The sequence below is a fragment of the Neomonachus schauinslandi genome, chromosome 8 (assembly GCF_002201575.2).
Source record: "Neomonachus schauinslandi chromosome 8, ASM220157v2, whole genome shotgun sequence".
NCBI classification, from domain to species: domain Eukaryota; kingdom Metazoa; phylum Chordata; class Mammalia; order Carnivora; family Phocidae; genus Neomonachus; species Neomonachus schauinslandi.
In genome coordinates, this window is record NC_058410.1 from 5484992 (window position 1) to 5510259 (window position 25268).

At 34.3% G+C, this 25268-nt stretch overlaps 1 protein-coding gene across 1 annotated transcript in view; it reads right to left on the minus strand.

Annotated features, from left to right (window-relative positions):
- Positions 1–24793, minus strand: part of QKI (QKI, KH domain containing RNA binding) — a 152072-nt gene extending 127279 nt beyond the window's left edge. The window contains exon 1 of the mRNA XM_044917503.1: positions 24737–24793. The gene's annotated coding sequence lies outside the window, so the exon portion shown is untranslated. The remainder of the gene's footprint in view (positions 1–24736) is intronic.
- Positions 24794–25268: the final 475 nt, after the last annotated feature.

A 25268-nucleotide genomic window follows, 5' to 3' on the forward strand; every position in this document is an offset into this window, starting at 1 on the left:
TAAAGCACCAAATCCTCATATAACCAGGCTCTACAAATTTATTTTTGTGGGAGGTGAGGAGAGGTCCGCCCTATGTATTTTATCCTCCTCAAGCTCCAAATTACTTAGGGCTTTAAAAGAAATTTGGTAAATGAGTGAAAATAAAACAGAACTCCCAAAAATTTTGAAGGAATTATGTCTGTGTAGGGGGAGGGGTGGAGGTAGGTTGCTTTTCCTACCTAACAATTTCTTTGATTTTTTATTTTCCTTTTCAATTGTATTCCAAATTCCTCCTAAGCTCAATGGAGGAAAAAACCGAAGATCAGTAATCATGCACCCCTTGTGTATCTGAACATCACCTTAATTCCATAAACTGAAGCAAATGTCAAATGACATTCACAGGTGTTACAGCAGCCCATGTACATGAGAAATCCCTCATACTAAAAAAGCTAAGGAGTTTTTTTAAGCCATAATAAACAATCTACTGTACATGATATTCCAAAGGTCCTTTATAGCAAGCACTGAGATTGAATTTAAAAACTTCCAATTTTGTTTCAAGAGCAACATATACAGTACCTTCAGATGTCAACATAATTGATACTGAAAACACTACTTTAATATGGTATTTTAATATGATCCCCTTTAATGAAATAAAAGTTGTTTTACTTTACAAAGAACTAGATTCAGAAAATCTAAGTAATGTTGTGTATGCTACTGGCTATATTTACTACATTTTTACTACCTCTTAAAAGTATACATTTTACTATAACAATATTCTTAGAATGCAATTTTAATATGAGTTTATAAAATGCAGAATACAGCACTCTTCTGAGATCATAAAAGTTTAATTTATTAGAATGGAAACTAAATGTTATCATATAAAAATATTACCAAAATAATACAAGAAAAATCCTGGTCAAGGACATTCCTGAACTCCCAAATGCCTATATCCAACTGTCTTCTAAACATGTCATCTTGACACACTTAAATCTGTCCCCAAAACTGTTCCTCCTGATCTCAAAAACTGGCAAGTCCATTCTCTCAGACATCATATCCAATCCACCCACAAATACTGTTTACATACCTTTTAAAAAATATACCCCAAATCCCACTGACCCCCTTACCCACTACCCCCCTAGTTCCAGCCACAATCCATTTCTCACCTAAATCACTGAAATAACATAAGTGGTCTCCCTGTTTCCACCATTCCCCCTGTCAGCCTAGTCTCTATTTTCCAGAGTTAGCCTGTTAAAATCCAAGTGACATGTCCCTCCTTTGCTCAAAACTCTCTAATTGAGTTGTTCTCATATTTTTTGGTCTCAGGACTCAACGCATAAAAAATTACTTAAAGGAGCCTTTATAAAGGGCTTGTGTTTGTGAGTTATACCTGTTAATACTTAACCAAACTACAAATCAAAACTTTAAAGTATCTAAATTACCTTGGATTCACTTTAACATAATAGTAAACCCCATTACATTTTAACAAAAAACATTTTATCCAACAAAACAAAATAGTGAGGAGAGGCACTGTTTTCTATTTTTGCAAATTGCTTAAATGTCTCTCTTAACAGAGACAATGGAATTCTCATCTTTTTCCCCCTCATATCTTCTTCTGAATTCAATCTTTTGCAATATCACACAGCATACAGCCTCTGAAACACTCCACTATAAACTCAAGTGAGAATGAGAGTAAAAAAGTCAAATAACTTACTATTATGAAAATAGTTGGACCTCACAGACTCCTAGAAAACTGCCCAGACCACATTTCACCAATGCTCTAATGACTTACCGTTTCAATTAGTGTAAAAGCCCAGGTCCTCACAGAAGCTCCCCTTTACCCTCCCCCTCTTACCTTTCTGACCTACTCTCCTAACCAGCTTACCCCACCCCCCCCCCCCCAACCCCCATCTCTCATTCACAGCTACAGCTACAGCCACACAAGGAACTGCAGGTCCTGGCCTCACAGTTTTGCACGGACTCTTCCTTCCTCTTGGAAAGCCCCAGAGAGCAGCATTGTTCACTCCATTACCCCCTTCAAATCTCTGTTCTAACATCAATTTCTCAATGAGGCCCACCCAGATCTCCCTATTTAAAACCACAACCTGCTCCAAGCCATCCAAAACACTCCTATCTCCTTTATCCTGTTCAGTGTAGCCTCAGAACCCATATTGTCTAATATATCACAGAATGTATTTATTGCTTCTTGCCTGTCTCCTACATAAGAATGTAAACTCCGGAAAGACAGACAGCTTTGCTTTTGTCTTTTGCTATATTCCCAAGGATCTGTATCCTTGGGGAAAAAGCACCTTTTGAACAATCTTAGCAGGACAATTAGTACAAAAACATGCAAAGCTACAAAAACATGCTTGAAACTTGACTCAAGCATCAAGAAGTTATTAGCTTCATGACTTATTCCCCTTCCCATTAAAGTAACAGAAATGCACTCCTCTTCTCAAAAGGGCTTGCTGTATTTATTCAAGATTTGTGAGCATCTAACACACTTAGATAATAACATATGTTCATTTATCAGTGTTAAATTCCTCTGGTGTGTTTTAGACCAAATGACAAGATAAAATACACAAGCATCTAAATGAATGGGCTTAGCTTTAAAAAAAAAAAAAAAAAACCCTAACCAAAAAGAAAAAAATACCCCTTTTCAGGACTGCTCCAAAAGGGTTATAATGATTCATTCCTCTTGAGGTTTTTTTTTTTTTTTTTTAATAACCTCTATATTTACAATCTGCAAAGTTTACAATCTGTTCAAAGTTTATTTGGTAAAGAATAAAATAAATTTTTTCCATTTTATTTCCTAAAAGTACAAACTGTTTATAAAATGGATTGGCCTGAATTATGTACAGTTGGGAGTTTCTTTTTAAGTGTCTTTAATAATCTGTGGTACAAGATATTGGTTGTTCATACATGCATTCAACAAATATGTATTGTATACCTACTATGAGCTAGGTACTGGCCAAAAGCCCTAGGGATATACTCATATGCAAAAACAGACATGGACCTTGCTCTGTCACACACTAAGTGAGCAAAAATAATACCTGAAGTAGAGTACTCATCTAGGTATGACCTCAAAGAAGCACCTCAATGTATTTCATATCGCAAAATAAGAATTTTAGCTTTTACTGAACTTTTATTCCTCATTATCATCCTGTAACAATCTAAGTAAGTCCGACAAATATTAGAAGTATTATGTTGTATTCAGTGGTTATGTGGTCTATATGGTAAGGAGAGACATTCTCAGAAGTAATTATTCAGGGAAAACGGGAGTCCTCAAATAGGAAGCTAAAATTCAGATTCAAAAAGAGCTCCTACTCCTTCTGGATTTCACATTCCAGCTCAAGACTGGTCTTCTAAGAGTAGACATGTCTGACAAAGCCCTCCTAGAAAGCAAACCAACCAGACATTCAGACAGGGCACAAGGAGGCATCTCCATAGAAGACAGTTTAAAATGAATTCCCCCTTGTAAACAAATTATCCAGCTTACTGTTACTCTGCCTCTATTTTCCTTGTTATCTAGACCTTTCCCAGGGCTGATTTAAATGCCACAGCAAGGTATTAGACTGGGAATGAAACAGAGTTGACTGGTGATGGTAATGGTAGCACACAACGAGTGAGGAGGCATAGCATCTCTTAAACAGAGTTTAGGAAGAACTTTCCTAACTTCTTTCTAAGCAATGAGTGGCCCCTCAAAGTCTGCCTTGGAAGTCAACACTTTATTGTATAGCTAGACAGATTTCCTTACAGGCAAGTACTATTCTCATCTCCATTTTATAGTTAAGAGACTAAGATTTGGGGGTTAAACACTTTGACCAAAGAGGACATAACTTGTAAGTGAAAAAGTCAGGATCCAAATTTAGGCCTCCATATCACACTGTCTCTCCAACATTACTGTCCCGTCTTGATAATGGGAAAAACAGTGTAAGAATACAATAAAAGCCATACAGAATAGAGGAAAAAAGATGAGAAGAGTGTAGAAATTGGAGATATAAAGAGGGAAAAGTAGAGAGATATACACAGTAATGAAGGAAAGAAAGAACAGTATAATTCAAATTAAAACTAGAATGATAAGTCTCACTTAAGCTCTGGAGGGACTAGCCGCACATAGTTCAACAACACGGTATACATTTACTCTATCATCTATAAGGACCATCTAAGATAACTCTAGACCTAAATTTCTGAGTTTCAGAGAAAAAATTCTTTCAACTAGAATAGTATTTGTAGAGTCTCTGGCACATACTCAAACTGCAATTATTGACTGAATATATCCTATTTTTCTATGGTATCAGGCATTGTGTTTGGTGCTAGCATGACCCTGGTAAGCAACATGGTTCCTGCCAGGGCAATTCTTCTAGTAGTAAGAACTGGTGTCTATGTAAATAGATTAGAGGGCTAGAAGTGATTGACAGATGAGGCTAAGTGTCCTGGGATATAAATACCTGGACCTAACACTAGACAAAGTAATTTTTTTTAAAGAGTAAGCCAGAGTTCTATGGTTTCTTTTGATTCCACCGTAGAAAAGATCATGCTAGGGAAAACTGGATTCTAGGTATGTAAACCCTCACTTTAATTATTATGAAGGAAAGGAGAATAAAATCAGAAAAAAAAACATGATGTATACTTACCACTCTAATGATACATATTTATGTTGATGGAGCTGATAAATGAAAAATGCTTAAAATATATGCATATGTCCCCCTCAAGGATTTTTTACAAACTTTAGTTTTCTGACTCCTAATCCCATTTCTACTGGACTGCTATTTTTAGTAATGCCTATAATTATCCAGGCAAATGCTTCTGTTTTTCTCACTCATGGTACTTTTTCATTTACTCAAAAACTTCCCAAAGGCAGAGATCAATGAACAGTTGTGTATTTTAGAGTAGCCACACTAAGGTTTAAAGACATGGAAGTTACTATGCAAATTAGGTATTTGTTTCTTAAAACCAATACAAAGTTTTCCGTGGAAAGTTCGTAATGAACAGAATTTCTAAGAACAAAAGTTCTATCTTCCACCAAGGCCTGCCTTACCAGGGGCAAGTGGAAAATTACAGATATAAACCAAAATCTAAAAGCAACCTATTTCAAACAGCACTCAAAACTCATCACACTGGAAAATAAGTGAAGTCCACTCACTAAAAATGAATTCCTCCCTAATTGTGGTTTAAAACCAAACACTACTACAAAGAGTAAGCATAGCAAGATATATGTATCATCTTTTGTTGGAGAATTTCATAGGCAACAGAAGAGTAAGATGTACATTAGCACTCCCCAGCACATTCTTTTTTAAGCAAGGAAGTGGAAAGGCCATAAAATTCTTTGAAACCAGGCCAATTCACAGGTGCCTTGAGGCATTAGTAGTAACCTGCAGTAAGAGGCACATCAGAATATCAAGACTTAACAAAAAGTGAACCCACTTTCAGAATGTCAGTATTAAATGGAACGAGCTTTGAAAGAAACTTAACATACTTCCTGCATTCTGAATATGTTGTATTTTTTCTCTTATGAAAAGAATGACAATGTCAAATAAAGCAAGCTATTGACACAATCACCAGACCATCACCTTTCTCACAACTATAGTTACAGCTGCTCAAGAAAAACTCCAAGTCTCCAGGTCTTTGTGCAGAACTAACTTAGTAACAGTTCAAAAGTCAGAGAACATTTTACTTTTTAAAAAAATTACCAAACAGCTGACTACAAAATTATAAATAATAATCTATGACAAAGAAACAAACTGCTGAAAATGCAATCTTTAATAAAAACTACTGTAATACCTCAGTCTGCCTCCATTTCATCTATAAAATGGAATCTGTAAAGATTAAATGAGGTAATGAATATATATTTATAAAAAGTGCCTGATATATAAACTTAAGTATGTTCATATCATCATTACTACTGATAATTATGATATAAAATCATATATTCTGGAAATGCTGTTATCTTGACAGATGTCTGAAAGATAATAACTGCTGATTTAATGAATACCTGTTACTAAACTCTGTTCTTTTCCCAGACTCTAGAGGCATAAAAGGAACAGAGAAAAGGCATCTACCAACAAATACTCTTTGCAAATGACTTCTCACATGTAAACTCATCATACATGGCAAAGTGGAGGTAAAAAGTAACAGATACAGCGTAATTTTTCCAACTCACTTTTACTAAGCACCTCCTCAGTCAACCATGTCTTCCAGAAAACCTTACATACTACTCAAATACAAATGCCACAGTACATTTAGCTTATTAAAAATGACTGTTAAATACCTGGAGCAGATATTCTCTACAGCACTTTCCCAGAACACACTTTAAAAAGGTTAAGAGCTCTTTCAATCAGGATCTGACCTATTTTGGTTTAACCATTTTTCCAGAGTTTAAGATTACTTTAACCTCAAATGAGTAATTTGGGGGAAGAAAAATTGGGGAAACAGTTTGGCCTGTAAATATATATTTGCATAACTCTAATTTAATAACTTAAAATAGTTGTCACCTTTATCACAATAGATTTGGATGTGAATTTAAATATATCACCAAAAAACCCTTCTAAAAAAGTAAACTCCCACCAGTAACTATGGAATTTGAATTTAGTAGCAGCTTATAAACAACTAATTATAGCCATCTTGCTACAGAAAAGTGGTAATTTTAATGAAATAAGTACTATATATACATGTGTATACACATATACCACTTTTATCAATAAAATTATATATGAATTATACATGTTATACTCATATACATGTATAATATATAAAACATTAAATATATTACTAAAATATATTAATGCTTACACATGTATACAATTCATATACCTTATTCTAACTTCATCTTATATGTTAAAATTTTTAGTTTTTTTCCTGAAATTGAAAATGTAGCTTTCCACATATTGATTTACTGGATCAGGAACATTAGAGTTAAAATAATTATACTATATTTCTCTCATAAAGGCCTAGCTTAAAGATTATTTATCTTTAGGCTCTATCTCCGAATTCTAAGCTTGCCACAGCCTACCTAAGCCAAATTGTATCAGTGATAAGAAAATAGAGGTATTGACTGACTTTTTTTTAAAGATTTTTACTTATTTGACAGAGAGAGACACAGCAAGAGAGGGAACATAAGTAGGGGGAGCGGGAGAGGGAGAAGCAGGCTTCCCGCCAAGCAAGGAGTCCGATGTGGGACTCGATCCCAGGACCCTGGGACCATGACCTGAGCCGAAGGCAGACACTTAACCACTGAGCCACCCAGGTACCCAAGATTTTATGTATTTATTTATTTGAGGGAGAAAGAGAGAGCACGAGCAGGGAGAGGAGCAGAGCCAGAGGGACAAGCAGACTCTGGGCTAAGTGAGGAGCCCCACGCAGGGCTCGATCTCAGGACCCTGAGATCATGACCTGAGCGGAAATCAAGAGTCAGGCGCTTAACCAACTGAGCCCACCCAGGCACCCCTAGAGGTGTTGATTTATTTTAAACTTTGTAAATGTCAGAGATGGCTAAGCATTCTAATTTATCTTCAACATCACATGGAGGCTTACTTCTCATATGGATGTATCATAATCAGTCTAGCAATTAAAGTAACTTAAATGAAAGTACTTTCAATCACAACCGGAACTTACTTCAACAAGAATACGATTTCTTGCAGGTTTTCATACATTCAGTCTCATGTGCACAACCTCAATAAACTGTTTCCTAAATACAGAGAATTTGCACAACTTTTTTCTTCCTTCTATTCTTGCTTTTTCCAACCACCAAATATTAAATTCCCACATTTACTTCAAAATTAAACATTTCTATTATTCTGTAAAGAGAACAGACTTACAACAGCTATACTCCTATTAAAATTTTCTAGGTAGCATGGTACATTATATAATTTATTAACCAGGGTTATGTACCCAAGTAAAATCTAATAACCTCCTAGAAGTAATCCTCAATTACCTTAGAACCCAACAGTTTCAGGACATATACTAAGAAATATTACTTTTATATTTTACATTAGCATTTTTCATTTTAAATATTTACCAACCTTCAAATAGGTCTCACATTCCAACAGTCACACATAATTCTCTTAATCTGGACACAGATATCTGTTAACAAATATATGTACCATGGGAAGAAAGTGTACTCCAAAATGCATGGTACAGTATACCAAAATTCAGGATTAAACACTCTGAATACTGTATGTTGAATCAAGGGTTAGGTTATTCTAAGAAATGACAAGCATTAGTCACCTAGAGTAAAAACTGACAAGGCCCAGATTTCCCATAATAGAAATTCTACCACTGTGTTTAAATTTTATAATACAAACTGTTTAAACACAATATAAACCAGTTAAGACTGACAGTTTATATGACATTCTATCAATTGAATATTACTTATAAACCCGGAGTATTCTGCATCCTTTAAGACTGTAGTTCATCATACAAATGGCAGAAACATAAATTACACAGCATATCACCATAAATGTAGTAAATGGATTTCAATTCATTAGACAAATCATGTGCTGAAATATAAAAAGTCAGCAATGTTTTAGATATTTAATGAAATATAAAAATTTATGTGGTTAAGGCTTTAACGTACAAAGCGTAAGCAACTTTAAAAAAGCCATCTTTAGCTCTTAAATAGAATGCTCAAGTGTCACTCATCTGAACTAAGCAGGCCAAGCAAAATATCCTGCGATTCCTATGTTCTCCTCAATGTCGAAATGGGTGGATAATTTAAAGCCTGTTCCCTCAAGAGTTGCTTTATAGGCAATTTTCTCCCAGTATCAAGGTTTGCAATTTCCATTTGGCTGCCAGTTTGCGATTAAATTCATCACCTTTATTATAAAAATGTGCTTCACTCCATGGCCTGCTGCACAAGAACTATAAGAAAAACATTTTTCACTGCTAACGGCAAAATCATTCTAAGGCAACCACCACATCCACTCAGATTCGCTTCCTCAACCTGACGTAGTAGCCTACATCACTCACAGGAGAAACTGTAACAATTCTGTAACTCACAGAACCTAATTTTTGGATAAAATGCAACCAATCTTGTAATTTTTATATTCAGTGTTATTGTGAATGAATCAACCACAAGAAGTCAACATACGGAATATTTCCAAATTTCAATAAAATGACAAAATAATTTTTAAGTGTTAGATAATTAAGTACCCATCTTCTTTCAAAGTTCATGATTTGCTTTGTAGCTTAACTTTCACTATCTGGGCAAACAGCCAATGGTCAAAAATAATTATAAGATACATAGATAGATAACGTTTATACTTATATAATACTTCTACCTAACTTTACCTTCTTAATAAGTCACAATATAAGGTTTGGAGGTAAAAGAAAGTCAGAAAAAAGACAGTATTTCCCAAATAAAGTCATTAAAGCTAGTCATCATGACATATTTAAGAACACAATATTACTCTTTATAAGACTTAGATTTTTTCAAGATTATCTATAAAATTAACATTTACTTTTACAAACTTGGCTTTTATGCCAAAAACTCAGAAATCTCTTAGTCCAGTGAACTTGATAGTATCCATTTTAGAATTTACAGGGGGGGAAAAAGAGAACTAAATTTCACATTAAATGAAGCCTATAATCAGAGGAATTATCAGGTTATTTAATACGTGAACCTCCAAGAAATTTCCATCTACCTGCTAGAAAATGGTGTGATCCCTTCCATCTTAACCTGTGTCTGCCTCTGCCACAGCAGTTAAAGCACTATACTGCAGTTTCTTATTTCATTTCTCTCTCCATACATGGCTCCTTAAGTACTGGACTATGCCTTAATTCATTTTTGTATCCGCAGCACCCAGGAAAGTGCTAGATTAAAAAAAAAAAAAAAAGTTTGTTGAAAACTAAGTTACAGCAGGAGTCAGCATCAGTTTTGCTAAAACTACACAAGTCATAACCCATTAATTCTATAGTATTAGTCACAACCAACACTTTTTAAATGACATAGAATGGGGACACATGGGTGGCTCAGTCAGTTAAGCGTCCAACTCCTTGACTTTGGCTCAGGTCATGACTTCAGGGTTGTGAGATCGAGCCCCGCATCAGGCTCCCCACTCAGCGAAGAGTCTGCTTGAGCTTGAGATTCTCTTTCTCTTCCTCACCCTCTGCCCCTCCACCCATGCACATGTGTGCACATGCTTTCTCTAAAATAAATTTTTAAAATAAAGAAATGACATAGATATGGGATAACAGATTACACCATAACAGAGACAAAACACAAATATTATTTCATGAAGCTTTCATTTCAGCTGTTTAGTTATATGAATATGTATGTACATAACAAAATATTTCCCTTTATAGGTAGCATTCTAAAACTTTGATACATACCTTTTTTTGCCCACATTTATATCAGTTTTCTGGTTTACACTGCCCACATTTATATCAGTTTTCTGGTTTACACTAACAAATATATGTATTTGTTATTCAATAAATATTAGTATTAACAATCAAAGACACTCTGGATTAACAAAATCAAAGATTTCACTTTGAGATTCCTCTTAATTATTACTTACTTGCTCCAATGCTTTAAACATCCACAGATAAAGTGACTAAAAATTTTGTATATTCAAATCTGAACAACTCTCATGATGTTCAGTTAATGTATTTTAATAAGAAAATCAAAGGTGTTAGTCCTTCAATAAAAATGAAATGTGAAAAATAAGACTCTCATGTCCCTTACTACCCATTAAAATAAATACATTTTTCTATGACCTAAAAACAAACTTAGGATTTTCTAACTCAGATCTTACTTTCACCTTTCCTAATTACTGTCATTCTTTTACAGGATCCACTTATTCTCTACTCTCTTCCCCTTTTCACTTTTCTTTTATTCAGGATTCATGAAACAACAACATAAAATGCTTTTTGAAGATACCTCCCCTAAATTTATCACCCTTCAAAATTTAGATAAATTTACACTAGCCTATGAAACAACCTGTACAGGACATCACCACACACATAAATACTAAGTCTAGCAATGACAGAGAATCTGAACTGAGTATTTAGAAGACACTAAGTGGCTTTCTCATTTTCCCTTATCTTTACCTTAGACTTTTATCCCATTATTCTAGGGCAAATAACCTAGATCTACAAGGGGGGAAATGGAGAGCTTACTCTAACTAATGACTTTAAAATACTGTATAAAATATAGACAGTGTAAGTTCCTTTGCTATGTACACTACATTGTATCTAGACCTAGAGTCAGCTGGCTGGAAAATGAACCCAGGAAGGCCTTTTGTCTTTAACATCAGTTTAATGACAATATCACTGTATGCATTATATACTTAATTTTATTCTTATTTACAGGAAAAGTTAAAAAAACACCCTGGGTAGAGGGGCACCTGGGTGGCTCGGTTGGTTAAGCGTATGACTCTTGATTTTGGCTCAGGTCATGATCTCAGGGTTGTGAGATTGTGCCCTGTGTAGGGCTCTGCACTGGGCATGGAGCCTGCTTAAGATGCTCTCTCTCTCCCCTCCTCTCCCTCTCTCAAAAAAAAAAAACCCTAGGTAGGTATTTCAAGTATTGAAACAAAATTTAAAATAATTAAGACTACTCACTTTAGAAGGTAGTCACAATACACCAATTATCAGTCATAACATCATTCCCCACAGAGGGGATCAGGCCCAAAGGTACTCTCTGACTGGCTAATACCACTTACAGACATATTTCTGTCACAAGCGCCAAATCAGCTACCATTCCTGAAGCCAGCAGTTTCTAATTTGTAAAACTTCATACCCTCTGTACATGAACTACACTTACATATGTAACAAAAAGATGGAACTGTGATCACTGAGATCCATTCCAACTTCAAATCTCTGAATTACAGGTTTTTTTTGAACTGGAAAATTTTTTTAATGAAAATCTGTTGGGCCTTCCAGACGAAATGCTATTATTCTACCATCCACCCTTACACTTACCCTTCTTTAAAGACTGCTAACTATAAATGTCATCAAAACTTCATTTTATAATATGAATAATTGCTGTAACAACAAAAAGAGAGCTAATATCCTATAAATTAAAATCTAAACAGAAAAAACTCATCTAATTACTGACTTACAGATCTTACAAAACTACTATATCACTGCATCTCAATGTTTATCGAACAATCTAACAAAGATAAATATTTTTCTGCTCAAAATTCCTCTTCACCTAACAATTCACTAATTCCCAACTTAAAAATTTTAGACTTAAACCAGGCATACGTTAAAACAACCAACATTTCTCTGTGCATTATCTATTTTAAAGTATTTTTAAATTTTACATTTAAGTTGTCAGAATTATTCATTTTCTTTCATTTAGAAAATTATTTAAAAATAGCAGTTCTAAATATTTAAATAACACTTTGAATTAAACAAAATTCACTACAGAAACCATTTGCTGCGATTGTTATATAAAGTCAAAAAGGATGCTTTTTCTTGCTTCCTTTTAGATGGAATTTGAAATAATCCCAAACTAAATGAAATTTAACTATCTTTGAAATTTCAGAGAGTACTTTGATCTGACTTGAGACAGTATTCTCATCCAAAAATTAAGATTCCCAAACAATTATTATTTAAACCCTCTTCTCCCTAGGATCCAGTCTTTACAATCCTCTAATATTTATCATAATGTATCCTCAGACCACTAGTTCCAAAAAGAAAAGAAAAAAAAAAGGCATTCCTTTACCAAGTAATTTCAGAAAATGCTCATTTAAACCAAGTCAGCTTCCTTTAGCAGCTCCTGGATGTTCAACATGTCCCCACATGTTGAATTCACAAAAGAATATGCAGCATTTCTTTGACTACTTTTATTCTCAGACTACCTCAGGAGGCCAGTATTACATGGAACACACTTTGCAAACACTTCGCCGATAGCCTCCCTCAATTCAGGGTTAAATTAGCAGATCTTCAGTCTCTCCCATCCAGTATAAGATTGTTAGGTCTTTCAAGCCATTAGAGCAAAAGCAAATGGAGAGAAAGATGAAGGGCAAGCATATGGCAAAAACCCATGCCATACATACAAGACAAGATATGCTAGCAACTCATCTATAGAGCTTAGACTCACCAGTTCTACAAATCACATACTCACTAATTCCAGATAAACTTCCTTCCTCCAGTCACCTAAACCCAACACAATCACCAAAAGACACACAGAGAAAAGAACTATCATAAAAAGAGTGGATTAAGTATATCCAAATGTACTAGTAAAACAAAATAGAAAGCCAAACTAAGCATGCACAGGTTAAAAAAAATTAAAAAATAGAAGTTAAGAGGCAAAATACTGGGGAGGGGGAAGGTGGGGAGTAATTCCAGAAAGTCTAAAAATATGCAATAAGCAGAGCAATCTATCAATGAATCCATATTAAACAGAAATATGGAGGCAGATAAAAGGGAAAAAAATTAAGATGTAAAAAGAAAAGCCTTAAATGGGTCTCCCATTATCAACAGGATGAACTCTTTTTCCGGGAATTTAAAGCTTTCTACAGAAGAGATATAGAATAATTTACTTCTTTCTCCTACCCAGAATGTCCTCTCATTCAAGGATAGTGTTCCCTGTGCCTAGAATACTACTCCCTTCCCTTTTCTCCCCTTCAATCCTATCTATCCTGCAAGAGCCGGGTGAAATTTTACCTCTTTTCCTGAAACATTCCGTATCTCCCCAGCCTAACGTGATCTTAGCAGAGTCTTTCAACCTTTCCTGGTTATATTCCCTTATATTACTTTCTTTTCATACTATCCACCCTATTACTCAGACAACCTGAAGGTAAGGAATGAATTTGAAGCTTTGTTGCATACCTCATATGTTACACATAATATGCACTCAAATTTACTTGTGAATAGAATAAAAAATTTCAAATAAATGTCAAGTCATTAAAAAATAAGCAAAATATGCAACTCTGACATTACTCAAAAATTAAATGCCACATAATAGTAATCACTTTCTACTGGAATGCAGTATAAAATGCTGATTTCCAATTAACTACACTGCAAAAATAAAAGAGCTTGGTATTCACAGGGCCATTACAATATTTAGTAACCTAAGGCTTTTTAAACAGTGAGTAATCAAGTTCTAAAAACATTTGATATTATCACACAAGCTTACTGAAAACAAAGTGATAGGTCGAATAGTTAAGTAAATTATAATATATCTCTGTAAAATGAACTATGTTAACATAAAACTATATTGTCAAAGAATATGAAACGGCAGGGGAACATGCTCCTGATGTAATTTACTTGAACACAAACAGATAACACTACAGTAGGATCACAACTGTGTTTTATCCATAGATCAAGAAGGGAAAAAGTCTAGAAAAGAATTTGCCAAAATGTTAAGAGTGATTATCACTGAATTATGGGTAATTTTTACTTTTTAATTGGTACATTTTAGTTCTTTTCCATAAGATGAAGAATACTTGCTATAAGAATAAAATCAATGTGTTTAATTCCTTATAACATGTTACAATGATTACTAGAATGAAGAAATTTATGCTTCTCATATACTCTGACTGTAAGAAACAATTTTTAAAATGTATATACACAAAACTGGCAACAGGGAAAAACTTTCCCTGAAAAATAATACATGGCACTGAGGTTCAAAGACAATATGCTAGGACACCTCTCTGCCCTCACCACCACCTTTCCCAGGACTCAGAGACCACAAACCACACTATTGTCAAAGGTGAACTGAAAATGTTTGCATCTTCAATTCTCTACATTTTATGAATAACAAAAAAGAGAAAATACTGGGGAGAAAGAAGTAAAATGCAAGTTTTATCAGTTCTACAAAGGTATATATCACAGTTGATATCCTCTTCCCTGGTCTTCTACAATACAAACACTTCTCTCGTCTCTGATTTCAATGTCAACTGATTAAGGAAGAAAAGTATTTCACAACTGATAGAGCAATTAAAAAAAAACTCGAAATAACAACTTGGAAAATATAATTTAAATGCGTTATTAACAAAAACACTCCCAAATCATATCTAAGAAGGAACTTAAATGAGCAGTATTTCTTATTTAACAATTGCAAGCTATATTTTAAAATATATAATATTTACCTAACTAAAAAAACTGACAAGGAATGCTATAAAGTGAGATAAGATTACCTTTTTATTGCTGATAATTTTTTATTACTATAATAAAACTATAAGCCCCAAAAGAACTTTCTCTTCATATAACATATAGTAGTAAAGTATGGCTTAGGTTTTTTTTTTCTGATTTACATTAGTAAACAAATCAACTGTTGGTTAAAGACTTTAGAACTGCAAAGAAAACATACAAGTAGAATACTTTTCAACAGACTTGACTCAGTTCTGCACTAAAACAAACAAAAAACCTTCAAACAACTAAGCTGTAAAGGCAGAAACTGTATTTCAGAATATTACTATACTCAATGGAACGTCCTAATCCCGTCACATTTTATAGTCAACATCTAACATATGGTCTCTTAAAAAAAAAAAAGTTCTTTAAAGAAATATCACAACTGATTTACATGACACTTCTAAATATTAAATTTAGTAATTACTTCTCATATTCCTGAGCAACTCTCCTCTTACAATTTAAAGGAAAAAATTTCCTATTCTCGTAAAAGAGTTATTTCTCAACAAATTTTAATCACTAAACACTGTCTTTTGTGTACTAATATCTCCATCTGCTGGAACATAACTTCCTCACTATTAAAAGTTCTTAAGGAGAAAAACTTTGTAGTAGAGATTTTGCAACTACTTAGAAATAAAACCTTTTCATTGGTCACCATTTGAGGCAACTAGCAAACCAATGTTTTACTTCGAGAACCAACCAATAATTAAGACTAAGCATCTATCTGGCTTTCCAATAGTAACTATTTTCAGAATAACAATATATTCCCTGCTGCTGAAAGAAAGCTTTACCTAACTACGGCAGGAGAATCATTCTAAGACCAGGCTAACCCAGATATTCGTCTCAGTTTCACTAATGGTGGAACCAGATGCAGGCCCCCAGCGTGATGCCAAATCAAGTGCATAGCATCACCTATGATGTATAGATGAACCTATTCAATCCTTTAAACTTAACTTCCCAAGTACTAGATACACAGGGCATAAAAGAACAATTCCAATGATAAGGAAGTTATAGCAGTGCCATATAAAAGATGGTTCTAAATTAAAAAGACATAAAGTCCTAACAGCCAGATTCAGTGAGTGGGGTCCTGAGTCAGACTGTGGTTTGGACAAGCCAGTTATAAAAAATATTTTGGGGATAACAACAAAAATCTGAATATGGACCGGTTATTACATTAAGTGTAGGACTGACCCATTTTATTCAGTGCGATGCTGTTATATATATAGGAAAATGCTAGTGTTTAAAGAAATACATGTATAGAGATGGAATGTCAAGATATCTCTAACTTACCTAAAATAATCAACATAAAAAATACAATTAAATAAAAATAAAGTAAAATGGATGATGAAAATAATGAAATTCTCAAAAATCTTTGTATTTGATAACACATCTAGACTCAACAATATTAGATGAGTGAGATTTGGACAAAATTTCCTCCAACTCAAACCAATTCAAGAATTTCTAAGATTCCCCTAAACCAAAGAGTTTCTTCAATTCTCTTTAATTTACATATAAGCTTAATTCTAAGTAACCGAAATTTTAGCTGACAGCTATACAAATGAGCCCCACATTAATCCCCACAGGATTAATGTAAGAACTTAAGGGTAAGGAAAAAATAATTTCTGTATATGTTTATTTTTAGTTAAAATGCACTTTTGAAAACTCTGAAGAGTTTAAACCTAAAATATATAAAGCTCAAAATATATTTTTATTAACTATTTTGAGAAAATATAACTATTTAAAAGTTACCTAACCATTTACATTAACCCTTCACAATGCATCCAATTTCTACTTCCTCAGACCCATATATTCTACACTCATTAGTTTTCCCTCAAAGAGTTCATTATGACACCCCAAAATAATACAAGCCTTCCACTGGTTCCTTACAAAGCTCAGAATAAAATGTATGCTGTTCATCCTGGCATTCAAGGCCTACCATGGTAGAGCCCGAACCTAGGCTGCTGGCTCTGCTCATAACTCTCCTCCACATCTGCCATTCCAACTAACTGAGTTTAGACACACTTTCTGAAAATCTTTCAATCTCCCATCACCACTGTTTTGACACTACAGCACTTTCTCTTCTCGTGGAACATCCTCCATCCTCCCATCAGTTGATGCTTCAAACATGGGTATCAGGAATGGGATGCAGTGGCTATACCTAGTACAGCTCCCATTTCCATTTAATTCATCATCCACCACCTCCTGGCAGGTACTCTTCAGAGTTGCTACCTATGCGATGAACCTCCTTATGCTAATGTACAAGTGAACCAAGTGTATATTCCTGACTTGAATAACCCAGCAAGAGTAAACCTTTATATTAAATCTTCCAGTCAGAAATGTTAGGTTTCCTCTTGAGCGGTTATTAAAAATAGTAACTGCAGTAATAATAATACCAACAATAATACTAAATACACACTAGATTTGTACCCTTAAAGAGTTAGGGCTCTATCCTATGGTTATTAAGAAGTTTAAGTAAGGGTGCCTGGGTGGCTCAGTCAGTTAAGTGTCTGCCTTCGGCTCAGGTCATGATCTCAGGGGCCTGAGATCGAGTCCTGCATTGGGCTCTCTGCTCAGCAGGGAGTCTGCTTCTCCCTCTCACTCTCCCTCTACACTCGCTCTCTCTCAAATAAATAAAATCTTAAAAAAAAAAAAAGTTTAAGTAAATGAATGAAATCCTCTGAACACTTTTACTTTCTCACTTTTAGCCTCTTAACTATCTCAAAATTTTACCTTTAAAAATTCTAGCTCCAAGAATTTGACCAGTATTTGCCCAAGTCCAACATATTACAGAATTAACACTACTCCCATTTACTTTTTCTTCTTCATGTTCACAACCTAAGGCAACACAGCAACTTTTTAACACATGGAACTATTCTGGGTTTTTCTTCTCTAGTTCCACTTATAGAGAGACACATTCACCAAAAGAAGGTAGAACTGAGGGTCTAGCTCCAACTCTGATACTACCTTGCCTTGTGATGTGGACAAGTCACAACCTCTCTAGACCTCAGTTTTTGTACCTACAATAGAAAGATTTCCCTTGATTCCCAGGTCCCTTGCAGTTCTGAAATTCCATGATCTTTTGATATTATTTTAGTTTTCCCTACACTAAACTGCATCCAAGAAATGTTTTCCATTTTCCTAGTTTTTTTATATATACATCTCCGCAAATGCTCTTTGTAAAACCATTCTGAGTCCCCATAAATTATGACACTAAGAGTTAATGAAGAAAGATTTCAAATAAAAATTTTGTAAAACTTTGCTTTTTATTTTTTTTATTTTTTTATTTTTTTTAAAGATTTTATTCATTTATTTGAGAGAGAGAGAATGAGAGAGAGCACATGAGAGTGGGGAGGGTCAGAGGGAGAAGCAGACTCCCTGCCGAGCAGGGAGCCCGATGTGGGACTCGATCCCGGGACTCCAGGATCATGACCTGAGCCGAAGGCCGTCGCTTAACCAACTGAGCCACCCAGGCGCCCCTAAAACTTTGCTTTTTAAAACCAGCATTTTCCTAGTACTCTTAAATGTAATAAATACAGATACATGCGTTACACATTTTTATTATATTTTTCTATAGATTTTAAACTCTTAAGTTAGATTAAAAGCCAAAAGTTTCCCAATAATCTGAAACTGACCAGGTGATCATGCCCAATCTTTACAACAATTTGTTCCGCATGAAAGCGAAAAGCAAGGTATTTACTTAGGATCTGCTAATAAGACCCTTTTCCACTGTTAATACATAATCATTTCAATCCTGGGGCCAAGCAGGTATTTCATTACTTCGAAAACCGTCCTTGTTCTAGAACTTCACCAGCCCCAACACCGACTCTTCTCAAGGGTTCAAGGCCAGCTCACCTTCACTGCATGTTTCCCTTTATGTACATGTGTGCCTACATGTGTGTACACACACAAGCCCTTTCCTTATTACCATGGCCATATAACATGAGACCACTTTATGGATTTAACTACATTTTGATGTTTTTTTCTGACACTTCAGTACCCTTGAAAAGCATCCAAACTGACAAATTATGTTTTATCATAAATAATGTGATAGAAATGTTACAATAGATTCATTTCACAAGTCACAAAATTTAGTTTAATAAAACATGTACGTTAGAATCAATATACAAGGCAAACATTATGAACATAAAATTTTGTTTATTTTGCTAGACTTGATAGTATTTCTGGAATTTCAAACTAGAGTTGCTGCTTCAGAAAACTGAAGAAATGATGAAACCACTGAGTACAATCATTTGCTTGTTAATTACAAGAATTCTGGATAAATCACTTATCTTCTGCAAGCTATATATTTGTTAAAAATTCATGACAGATTTACTTTAAAACATTGTTAGGGCTAAAGCAGAAAAGTAGACTGCTTTTAAGAGGGTTAAGTTTCAGTTAGCTGAAAACTTTTCTCAGGTCTATCAATCCGTAAGCAGAGAGAAGCTGTCACTGCCCATCTCAGCTCTTAAAAGTTTTGGCATTTATGGGATTATGTAGGTAAACCTTTTCTCTAGTCAATTACCTATAAAAGTCAACATTCAGCTGATACGTAGGTCTTGTACTCTGTAGAACACAGTATATGGGAAAGATTCCAGGTCACTAAGTGCTGCTTTGATGTGTTCAGGATAAATAAGGACTATTTGAATGGTTTTAGTTTAGAAGAAAGCAGAGTATAACCATATGTGGCAGTTACAGTAATTTAACACAAATAGCAATTTTTTAAACAGGGTGTTTCTTTAAGCTAATTTGAAAGTGCCAAAACTTCTAAGAGCTGAGATGGGCACTGACAGCTTCTCTCTGCTTAAGGATTGATAGGCTTTGTACAAGGACTGGCTGAAAACTACTGCCCAAGTAAAGCAATTTTATCTTTCTAATTCTAATTCACACCAAAGGTACTAAAGTAAAATGAAGATAAAAGCTTCTTGAGAGGGGCGCCTGGGTGGCTCATTCGTTAAGCATCTGCCTTCAGCTCAGGTCATGATCCCAGGGTCCTGGGATGGAGCCCCGCATGGGCTCCCTGCTCAGTGGGAAGCCTGCTTCCCCCTCTCCCACTCCCCCTGCTTGTGTTCCTGCTCTTGCTCTCTCTCTCTCTGTCAAATAAATAAATAATAAGTAAATAAAAAGCTTCTTGAGAACAGGCATTGCAAATGATATTTTAAGATTTCTAAAAAAATATCACTTAAAAGTACGTGTACCTTTTTTTGTAATTTCCCAAAACTATCACAAATTATTATATAATTGGCTTAATCCCATGCTTTAGAGAAAATAGAAATCAAGAGGATAACAATGTCAACCTATTTATTAATTCAACAAACATCTGATAGTGTACGTGTGCCAGGCTATGAGGTGGGCACTTTCAAGGAACTAATTCTAATAAGGATAGGCAGACACAAAAAAAGGTAGTATTACAACATGAAGTATGATGATAACTACACAGACAGTAGTACCTAACACACACTGGATTATATTTACAGTCAACTTTCATAACACAGTCACACTAACAAAACAAAATGCATTCACTACGAAAAAAAGTTTAATGCCATGTTTGCTTTCTATTAAATGAAAAAAGCCCTGTAAAAATCTTACTTGGACCTCAAACAGCGTAGGTATTTTGGGCCCCAAAACTGAAATGCCAATTTTTAAAAGGGGTATAAACATTCCCTTAAAAAAAGCATTCCCATGAAGGGAAAAATATATTATCTTGATGTCAAAAAAAAAAAAAGAGGGATCAGAAAAAATAATGAAGTCCTGTCAATCACAAAAATAAAAAGTTGGTACATAATATAATTCTAACTTCTTGGTATAGGTTTCTTTACTATCCTGATCCCTTGGCCCTAAAATAGATCCTTGGATATCTTCATAATAGTTGACATACCAATGACAGAAAGTTGCTCAGTGGACTCTCTCACTTAGGTTATCAAACAAATAAAACTCAAAAAAGGCACAGCATTTTCCATCTCCAACAAAGACAAGTTTTACTTATAATTGCACCATCATAAACCAAATTGTATTAACTATAATAAATTTCTCAAGTAAATTAAAAGATGTTCCAGTCAGAGTAAAAAAGCTGTCCCTATGATCACACTGGCGTAATTCTCTTAAGGGCCAAAAAAGGTCAAAAAACAAAACAAAAAGCTTACATATCTAAATATACTGGCTTCAAAAAAGGTGCATGTAAAAAAAAGGCGCCCAATAAAGGCAGGGTGTATGGGTGTTGGGTGTGTGTTGGGGGAGGAAGGGAGCACACTTGTCCTTTGTCACAGGAATCTATTTCCCTTTAAAAAGTAAACAAAAAGCCATTTTTTCTTATGAAAAACTGATGCACTTTGCAATCAGCTTCAGGACAGTGACAACTGAGGGGATAATAACAGAAACATAATGTATACAAAACATTAAAAAAAACAAATTAACTTGTATTCACTTTATATTCTCAAAGCCATTTAAGAAAAGGTGCTCATACCAAACACACTAGCAAATGCAATTAGCAAAGAGACCTACTTCTATTAATTCAATTACATTATATCCTTGGGAGTACAGCTTTTACTACAAAACACATAAATTGGATAGAGTTAAGAAAAAGGAATCACCTTCTGCCTCATTGAATATACATGCATTTTGAATATATATTCCGCCTAAGGGAGAGTTAAGCTTCAAAAGTACAGAATGAATGTTGACTAAATGACCTAGGATACAAGCTATCATTTCCATTATTACTTTACAGAGCTGGTGACACCTCCTGGGTGAGGAGAAAAATAATGGAAGGACAACTGATTATAAATACCCTGTCCTTCTCTCATCACTATTAATTCAAAGGGCCAGTGTACAACTGCAAAATCTTTCTTCCTAAAGAACAGATTAATTACTTCAACTTAAGTAAATAAAACCTGTTTGTTACAGAGATTGATTACGGTCAACAATGCTCCAGAAAAAAAATCCTAAAATTGTAATAAACTTATACAGCAAGTCCTCTCAATACAAACAGCCATATAATTTTTGAAACAAAGCATTTGTAGACAAGATTTCTCCTCTGCAAAAAAATTTTGAAGTGTAAGAAAACCAAAGATACAAGGTATTTTCAGTATTGAATCATAATAAATAGAAATAAACAGTAACATGGAAAAATGTTAACTAGTGAAGCAAGTTTTCATTTAAAATATTTTTTTGCCCACATTTTTAAGGGAGAGGGAAAGAAAACTGAGGTCAGAAAGAAAATTTATTAGCCCCCCCTCCAAAGACCGTGAGAAAATGAAAATGCGTTTCTCAAATCAGGAATGCAGAATGTAATCTAACATGTTTGCTCACTTTTTCTGAGCCACACACTAATTTTTCAAGTATTCACAAAAGATTTAGGCTAGCTTTACTTATAAACCATACCATGCATTCTTAATTTTCCCATCAGCAGCTTTAACCTCCCTATGCCTAAAAAATGAAAACTCAAAATCTGATTTTAAAATCCCTAGTTCTTTCCTTTCCTTTCCCCCATCTGAAATTTTTAAGTCTAAATGATTTCATTTGTGGCCTTCTCAATTCTAATTTCAGTACTTTATAAAAACATAATTTGCATTCAAGTACTGTTGTTGCATGAGTTTCATTTTCATGACAAAGAAAGTTTTTTTAAAATAAAAAACTTGTAGTAACTACTCTTTCCCATGGATGGTCCCAGGATTCAGTTTGGAAACCTCTCTCCAGAGAGCAGTTTCAGACTTTAAGACCTTGGTTTTATGTGTAATCATCTCTACCTTCAACGAAAGATTCTTAAGTATTGTAAACAACTGAAATTACGTCCTTTATGTGAGTGGTCCAACCTAGAAAGCGCTCACAACTTAAAAGAACAACTGTGAAGACACTTAGAGGATAATCTGGCAATTCCTACCTACTCCCCTCTCCAGACAAAAAAATAAATCCAAAAACCAAAAGAATGTCCAAAGTCAAAATATAAGCTAAAAATTAACTTGGCATGGAATTAAAATGCTCAATCTAAAACAGTCAAGCTTTAATCAACTAAGAAAATCTAGCACACGTAAATCCCAAATTTGTAGCTAGCCAAATAAAAGTTCTCAGACTGACAAATTTTTTGAAACTTACTTTAAAATAAATTTTTTAATAGAATTCCTAATCATTCAAAATTTCTAATTATCAGGAAATACATCTACTGTTAAGTCCAGTACCTTGACTAAATTAGTCGTCAACATAAAATTTACAGCTTTATCTAAATTGAAAACATTTTTCCGCCAATCACATGGAAAAGGAAAACATAATTCCTAACCACAAACAGAAATCATGATTAATTTGTTTTGGACAATGACAGGCCACAAAGGGGCAAAGCAAGTTGCCAAATTTTCAGAATTAAATCATCTGGCCCAAAAAAACGTGATGCATTTCAAAAACTGTATTTTTCTTAAGTCAAATTAAGTTTATAATAAGGCTAACAATTAGAGGAAGCAGCTTATTCCACACTAAGGAATAGCCCCTTTTCCTGCATGTTTGTACTGGTCTGATAAAAAAAACAATCAAACTTCCTAGTCATTATGCTGTCCATTTTAAACATCCCAGCTACCACACAGAAACAATCTTTACTTAGGCTGGGGAGTTGAAAAGGCTAAAACTGAAGATAGACCAAGATAAGGGATGGAGTAAACCACATTAAAAGAAAAAAAAAATTATTTAGAATGTATCATCCTCAGCTAGTGGTCTCCAAGTTTTAAAATGCAAATAGTTGCAATTTCCAACTACAGAGAAATGAACAAAAAACCTTTGTTAGAGATAATGACATAAGTGGAATTCTAGATTTGGAAGATTACAAATTATTGAAGCCAACATTAGAAACTTTTTAACAGAAAACTCCAAATTATCAGAGATTTTTAGATCAACATAAAAGCAAAGTGAGAAGCCTTTCAGAACTAATCAGAGAAACTCAAATTATGTATATTTTTAAATAGGATACACACAAAGTGAAAATACTTCCAATTTTTTAATAACCCCCTGTCATTTCATTGAACATTTTAATTCAAAGAATGCAACTTTATTTAACCCTAAATATTGTGAGAACACATTTTCATTTTAATGTCTACGAAGGATTCCTTCTAAACAACTGTACCTAAGAAAAATAACCTTAAAAGAAATTTTTATAAATACTAAAACTTTTAATTTTACCAAAATATACCAAGGCAGAAAAAGCATATTTTTGAAATGTAATAAAATTGTTCCCATAATGTTAAAGAATGTGCTCTCAGTGTTTGTAAATATATTTTCTATTATAAATACAATAAGTCCACGAAATGACACATAAAATGACTTACTGTGATTTAAATTTCAACTAAATTTAATACAGATCAGCTTATGAGTATGTTACACATTTTGCTCCATTTCTCATGTTTAAAAAAAATAACTGGCGCCCCTTAGCGCTCACATTTGGAAATACTCAATTTAAGAGTTCCAGCATTTTTTTTTTTTTTGACATTCCAGAAAGTTTTCTGCCTCCACAATCTTTCAAATGCCAACAAAAATAGAAAAAGCAGAACCCCTTAAAGGGACAGCTCAAGTTTTTTTCTGGAGCAATATGAAATTAACAGATTTGCTGTTTCAACAGTGGAAAAAGCCCATTCCAATAAACCTTTATTGCTGTTATGTTTAACAAATGTAAGCAAAAGCGAGGACGCAGTAATATCCAACAGTTTCGTACTTTTAAAGTTGTTCCTATGACTTTCTTGACAACAAAAGCTCCTGGGAGTCTTCTTTAACCATCTTTAATCACGGAGACATTTCCGGTCTTTTGTTCTTTAGTGACATTCCAACTCTCTAAGCTTTAGATTCTTTTTCCCCAGTTCTACATTAAAGATCTCGAAATTCCTGTGAAAAATCTAAAATCCACTGTCAATTCTGTAAGACACAGTTTTCGGCTTCTTTTTAACAGTCCTCCGGCATTGCCTCTAAAAGAAAAATAACTCCTGGCTACTCGATTTTCAAAACAGACTTTTTTGTTGGTCATTTTTTTCCTCTCTGGGCGTTCACAGAAATGCATAGCTACTAGAATTTAATAGCCCAGTGCATTGCTACAAGAACTTGTTAAATCCCAGAGTTGGCCAAAATTAATCTTCTTGTCATTCTTCGCAACCCTCAGCTCTCCACCAACAAAGCTTTTTTGCAAACTTTTACTCGTTTTTATTTTCGCCCTTTCAAAGTCTTGATTTCCTGTCCTACAACGTAAGGCAGCG